Source organism: Chiloscyllium punctatum, chromosome 40 (assembly GCF_047496795.1).
Source record: "Chiloscyllium punctatum isolate Juve2018m chromosome 40, sChiPun1.3, whole genome shotgun sequence".
NCBI lineage: Eukaryota > Metazoa > Chordata > Chondrichthyes > Orectolobiformes > Hemiscylliidae > Chiloscyllium > Chiloscyllium punctatum.
The window spans coordinates 60,528,945-60,536,343 of NC_092778.1; positions in this window are offsets into that span (position 1 = coordinate 60,528,945).

A 7,399-nucleotide genomic window follows, 5' to 3' on the forward strand; every position below is an offset into this window, starting at 1 on the left:
GTTCTCTGAAACGTTCCGCAAGTAGGCGGCCTGTCTCCCCAATATAGAGGAGGCCACATTGGGTGCAACGGATGCAGTAAATGATGTGTGTGGAGGTGCAGGTGAATTTGTGACGGATATGGAAGGATCCCTTGGAGCCTTGGAGGGAAGTAAAGTGGGGGGGGGGGGGAGTTGGAGAAAGTGTGGGCGCAAGTTTTGCATTTCTTGCAGTTGCAGGGGAAGGTGCCGGGAGTGGAGGTTGGAGGTTGGGTTGGTGGGGAGTGTGGACCTGACAAGGGAGTCACGGAGGGAGAGTGGTCTTTTCAGAATGCTGATAGGGGAGGGGAGGGAAATATATCCTTGGTGCTGGGGTCTGTTTGGAGGTGGCGGAAATGACGAAGGATGATACAATGTATCTGGAGGTTGGTGGGGTGGTAGATGGGGACCAGTGGGGTTCTGTCCTGGTGGCGATTGGAGGGGCGGGGTTCAAGGGCGCAGGAGCGGGAAGCGGGGAGATGCAGTGGAGTGCATCGTCAACCACGTCTGAGGGGAAATTGCGGTCTTTGAAGAAGGAGGCCATCTGGGTTGTTCGGTATTGGAATTGGTCCTTCTGGGAGCAGATGCGGTGGAGGCGAAGGAATTAGGAGTATGGGATGGTGTTTTTACAGGGGGCAGGGTGGGAGGAGGTGTAATCTAGGTAGCTGTGGGAGTTGGTCGGTTTATAGTAAATGTCCGGGTTGAGTTGGTCGCCCGAGATAAAATTGGAGAAGTCTATGAATGGGAAGAAGGAGTCTGAGATGGTCCAGGTAAATTTGAGGTCGGAGTGGAAGGTGTTAGTAAAGTGGATGAACTGTTCAACCTCCTCGTGGGAGCACGAGGTAGCACCGATGCAGTCATCGATGTAGCAGAGGAAAAGATGTAGCGGAGGTGGTGCCAGTGTAGCTGCGGAAGATGGACTGTTCCACATATCCGACGAAGAGACAGGCATAGCTGGGGCCCATGCGGGTGCCCATGGCTACTCATTTGGTTTGGAGGGAGTGCGAGGATTGGAAGGAGAAGTTGTTAAGAGTGAGGACCAGTTCAGTCAGTCGAAGGAGGGTGTCAGTGGAAGGGTACTGGTTGGTACGGCGGGAAAGGAAGAAGGGCTTTGAGTCCTTTGTGATGGGGGTTGGAGGTGAATAGGGACTGGATGTCCATGGTGAAGATAAGGCGTTGAGGACTGGGGAAGCGAAAATCATGGAGGAGGTGCTGGGTGTGGGTGGTGTCCTGAACGTAGGTGGGGAGTTCTTGGACTTCATCCCCCATCACGAAGGCCTCAAAGCCCTCCGCTTCTTCCTTTCCTGCCAACTCAAGAACTCCCCACCTACATTCGGGTCCTCACCTACCACCCAACCAACCTCCAGATACATCGTATCATCCTTCGTCATTTCCGCCACCTCCAAACAGACCCCACCACCAAGGATATATTTCCCTCCCCTCCTCTATCAGTGTTCCGGAAAGACCACTCCCTCCGCGACTCCCTCGTCAGGTCTACACCCCCCACCAACCCAACCCCCACTCCCGGCACCTTCCCCTGCAACCGCAAGAAATGCAAAACTTGCGCCCACACCTCCCCCCCTCACTTCCCTCCAAGGCCCCAAGGGATCCTTCCATATCCGTCACAAATTCACCTTCACCTCCACACACAACATTTACTGCATCCGCTGCACCTGATGTGGCCTCCTCTACATTGGGGAGACAGGCTGCCTACTTGCGGAACGTTTCAGAGAACACCTCTGGGACACCCGCACCAACCAACCCAACCAGCCCTGTGGCTGAACACTAACTCCCCCTCCCACTCCGCCAAGGACATGCAGGTCCTTGGCCTCCTCCATCGCCAAACCATGGCAACACGATGCCTGGAGGAAGAGCGCCTCATCTTCCGCCTAGAAACCCTCCAACCACAAGAGATGAATGCAGATTTCTCATTTCCCCTCCCCCCACCTTATCTCAGTCCCAACCCTCAGACTCAGCACCGCCTTCTTGCCCTGCAATCTTCTTCCTGACCTCTCTGCCCCACCCCCTCTCCGGCCTATCACCCTTCCCTTAACTTCCTTCCACCTATCGCATTCCCAACACCCCTCCCCCAAGTCCCTCCTCCCTACCTTTTATCTCTGGCCGCTTGGCACACCTTCCTCATTTCTGAAGAAGGGCTTATGCCCGAAACGTCGATTCTCCTGCTCCTTGGATGCTGCCTGACCTGCTGCGCTTTTTCCAGCAACACATTTTTCAGCTCTGATCTCCAGCATCTGCAGTCCTCACTTTCTCCTATGCTGTATGGTACTAAGGGAGTTAGCTTGAACAAACGCCCTTCCTTCTTCTCTGTAGCTTTTATGTTATTTCTTTCTTTCTCTGTCTTAGAGTCATAGAGCCATAGAGACATACAGCACAGAAACAGACCCCTTAGTCCAACTCGTCCTTGCTGACCAGATATCCTAAATTAATCTAGTCCATTTGCCAGTGGTTGGCCCATATCCCTCTAAACCCTTCCTGTTCATGTACCCTCTCCCCAGGTGCATCTGTTGTAATTGTACCAGCCTCCACCACTTCCTCTGGCAGCTCATTCCATACACCCACCACCCTCTGCATGAAAATGTTGCCCCTTAGTTCCCTTTTAAATCTTTCCCCTCTCACCTTAAACCTACGCCCTCTAGTTCTGGACTCCCCTTCCCTGGGGAAAAGACCTTGCCTATTTACCCTATCCATGCCCCTCATGATTTTATAAACCTCTATAAGGTCACCCCTCGGCCTCCGACGCTCCAGGGAAAACAGCCCCAGCCTGTTCAGCCTCTCCCTGTAGTTCAAACCCTTCAACCCTGGCAACATCCTTGTAAATCTTTTCTGAACCCTTTCAAGTTTCACAACCAACCATGGGGTGGCACGGTGGCTCAGTGGTTAGCACTGCCGCCTCACAGCACCAGCGACCTAGGATCAATTCTAGCCTTGGACGACTGTCTGTGTGGAGTTTGCATATTGTCCCTGTGTCTGTGTGGGTTTCCTCCCACAATCAAAAATGCACAGGTTAGAGTGAATTGGCCATGCTAAATTACCCATAGTGTTAGGTACATTAGTTAGGGGTAAATGTAGGGGTCTGGGTGGGCTACTCTTTGGAGGGTCGGTGTAAGCTTGTTGGGCTGAATGGCCTGTTTCCGTACTGTAGGGAATCTAATCTAAAACATCCTTCTGATAGGCAGGAGACCAGAATTGTACACAGTATTGCGAAAGTCAAATTGCCTTTCAGACTTAAAGGCAAATCATTTGCCAGATGCATTCCAAAGATTACATTGCAGAGGAATGATTACATCAAAATAGGATTAAACATGACCCTTTTAACCAAGTACTCCAGTACCGTTCTCCGGTGCTATACCAATTTCCAATCAAAAAACAAACTATTTGAGTGGCTTTTTGTTAGTGACAGCTAGTGCATTTCATAGAACAGACCTCAAACCTTTATAGGAGAAAGTGAGGACTGCAGATCCTGGAGATCAGAGCTGAAAAGGTTTTGCTGGAAAAGCGCAGCAGGTCAGGCAGCATCCAAGGAGCAGGAGAATCGACGTTTCGGGCATGAGCCCTTCTCCATTCCTGAAGACGGGCTCATGCCCGAAACGTCGATTCTCCTGCTCCTTGGATGTTGCCTGACCTGCTGTGCTTTTCCAGCAACACTTTTTTTCAGCTCAAACCTTTATAAAAAGGCATGGATATTCCCAGAGGATAGGGGATTACAAGTTGTAGTCAGTTTAGTCACCATTCCCCCATGACTCTATGACAGTGATCTTTTATCAAATTGTCAGTGAGGATCAGAACCAGGGAGTGTGTTGTCATGACACTACTTAAACAGCAGAGGGAGGGTTGACAGGTTTTATATTGGATGTAGCATGGCCACTCAGGATCAATAGTAGCAAGATTCTCACATCTTCCCATCCCACCCATTTCTAGAGATCAACAATTAATTGCTGAAGGAATCATTACAACAAAAATTCAACAATGCTGAATTAATTCCAGATATTTATGTTTTCCTGGCTCATTTAAAGTTGCAACATCTTCTTCAGGAAGTAACATTGATCCTCTTGGGAGTTCAAGCTGACTTCCAGGCTTCTAGATGAACTAGGTGCTGTGACTCAATGGGAATATCAAAGATACATTCCCTTCAGAAGTATCAACAATCCCTTTGTCTGTCCAGCTCTACCCCTCCCTTTCTCTAGGCTCTGCCTCCAAGTCCACTCCCTGCTTTACTGCCCTTCTGGTCAAGAAGATAAATACCACCCTTTCCTAAATGCTACCTGTTTTGAAGAAGAGTTACTGGACTCCTTCATTTTGGCAAAGCATGCTGGATAGCAATGCATGCTGGGAGTAGGCAGGTGGATAGAAGTATATTCATAATCAGGTCAGCCATGACCAACGGAATAGTGGGACAGGCTAAAGGGAACAAATGGCCTGCTCCTAATCATATGTACATAGGTGTGCTCTACTCTTTTAAAACTGAAAGGAAACAAAAAATAAAGTTCTCTCAACACTGTCCGCATCATATGCTCCCATGACAGGCACAGCACAGGGTTAAATACAGAATAAGGCTCCCTCCATTCTTTGAACTAAAAATAAATTGGAAGTAAAGTTCCCTCCACTCTTTTAAGCTGCAAGTAAAGCTCCCTTGATATTGTCCGCATCAAACATCCAGGATAGGGTCAGCACGGAGTTAGATACAGAGTAAAGCTATGTTCTATCCTTACCATCACCCACCCAAACCAAGCTGCCAGCTATTACTTGTGCCCATGGGCTTGATGCCACATCTAGACCTCACTGTCCTGTGTCGCTGTCTGCGCTGGTGCCTGCAAGTGGAAAGTCAAGTGATGGCATTGGTGTCTGTTAACTCTTGATCAGGCTGCACTTGCCCAGCCTGAGAAAGGTGCTAGGCGAATGCAGTTTGCCAGTCTTGGGGGAATGAAAAGGGGGCAGAATTCCACCAGCGATGGAAGGTGAGGGTGAGGGATGAGCAGGGGAGGGGGGAGAGGGGGTCACAAGGAGGGTGAGATTTTCCCCTTTACTCTTTGCCACCATGGTATGGGGACATTCTGTGGCAAAGCCCTCATCGCCCATTCCCCATTGCTGCCTTGCCCCTCCAGGTGAGAAGTCAGTTAAGAGTTACCCAACAATGGATGGTATTTTCATCGAACCATTACTGAGACTCTTGCTGTTTAGCCTTGAACTTTGCAGCAGTTCCAACATCTGCCAGAACATTAGGCCGGGCCTCTTGGTCACCAGTGCACTGACCACATCACCATCCTCCATTAGCTATAAAGATACTGTCATCTCCGAACCGAATCAGAGGTTAAAGTCCCACCATGGCAGATGGTGAAATTTAAATTCCATTCAAGATCTGGAATTTAAAGCTCGCCTAATGATGACACTTGTTCTAAAACAAACTCGTCTAGCTCACTGAAGTCGTTCAGGAAGAAAATCACCTGTTTTACCCTGGTCTGGCCTACACGTGACTCCAGGCCTTTAGTGACTGTCCCCTGAAATGGCCGTGAGGGCTCATGAGTTCATGAGCAACAAATTCTGGCCTTGCCACTGACACCCACACTCCAGCTGACCAACAGGAAGGAGAAGATGCATTCACTGACCATGTGAGGACTTCGGAATTCTCGTGCCACTGCATTTGAGTATCGCCCAGGCTTTTGACTGACAATAGCAGGGGGGTGCCGGCTGGATGCCGGAATCATTGAAAAAAGGGAGAGCTGAACAGGCTGGGGCTGCTTTCCCTGGAGTGTCAGAGGCTAAGGGGTGACCTTATGGAGGTTTAAAAAAATCATGAGGGATGTAGATAGGATAAATAGACAAGTTCTTTTCCCTGCATTGGGGGGAGTCCAGAACCAGAGAGCATAGGTTTAAGGTGAGAGGGGAAGATATAAAGGAGACCTAATGGGTAACTTTTTCACTCAGGGGGTGGTACGTGTATGGAGTGAGCTGCCAAAGGAAGTGGTGGAGGCTAGTACAATTACAGCATTTAAAAGGCATCTGGATAGGTATATGATTAGATTAGATTCCCTACAGTGTGGAACAGGCCCTTCGGCCCAACCAGTCCACACCGACCCTCTGAAGAGTAACCCACCCAGACTCATTTTCTTCTGACTAATGCACCTAACACTATGAGCAATTTAGCATGGCCAATTCACCCTAACCTGCACATCTTTGGACTGTGGGAGGAAACCCACGCAGACACGGGGAGAATGTGCCAAATTCACACAGACAGTCGCCCAAGGCTGGAATCAAACCTGGGATCCTTGTGCTGTGAGGTTGTGTGGAGGGATATGGACCAAGTGCTGACAAATGGGACTAGATTAGATTAGGATATCTGGTTGGCATGGACAAGTTGGACCGAAGGGTCTGTTTCCGTGCTGTACATTTCTAAGACTCTATGACTCTAAGTGAACGGCCGGGAGTTAGAGAGCTGCCCACATCACACAAAATGACCTTGGCGGTGCCCACATCTAAATTTCAAATTCCTCCCCTCAATGTTTGGAATTTCCCTGCTGAATAATGTTGGAGTTGAATGCGGCAGCAGTACGAATCATTATAAAAGAGAGATTAGCCAAAGTGCCAGCTCTCTCTCTGAGATGGGAAGTGGCTGTGAAATGAGTTGAACCTGGAGGAGTAAATAAAATGGTTCATTAAAATGGAGAGAGTGAGAGAAATAGAGGAAGAGAGGCTATTCTGAGTGGGCTGGCTGGACTCATTTAAATATTGCATTCAATCATTGTCCGTTTCTGTATAAATTTCTCCCCAATGTTTTCTGCTTTTTCTTCCAAATGGAACAGTGTGTCAACAACACACACATAACCAATGAGCTGTGCTGTCGATAGCAGTGTGCAATGGAAAAACCTAACATTTAATATGTCCGACTCTAACAGACAGATCTTTTTAATAGAAATGTTCTTTCTCTGTCCATATCCAACCCACCACTTCCATCGGCACAGCCCTTCACTGATGCCACATCGGCTGAGGTTACCAGCTCACCGTCACCCCTCGCCCAAGGTTAACCACTCACTCCCGGTTATTTCTTTCATGTAAACTAGCAGCCCTACAGTCCTCTGGGACTATCCTGAACCCCAAACACAGAGACTCCAAATGTTTGTGGCTGGTCCTCAGCTGAGTCAAACTCTTCAAAATCTTTATCAGCTTATTCCCCAACTCAGAACCTCCGCTCTGTCTCTGTATGTGTCTTGCTTCCTCTGCATTTTTAGCTAAACATTCAATCTTTACTCTCCTTTGAAAGTCCTTTTAATGACCTGTGCGACCCATTTTATCTTGTGTTGTAGGCCACAACTTCTACCTGCAAATCAAGGCTTTGATCTGGAGAACGTCCTCACGTACCCTGAGGTCG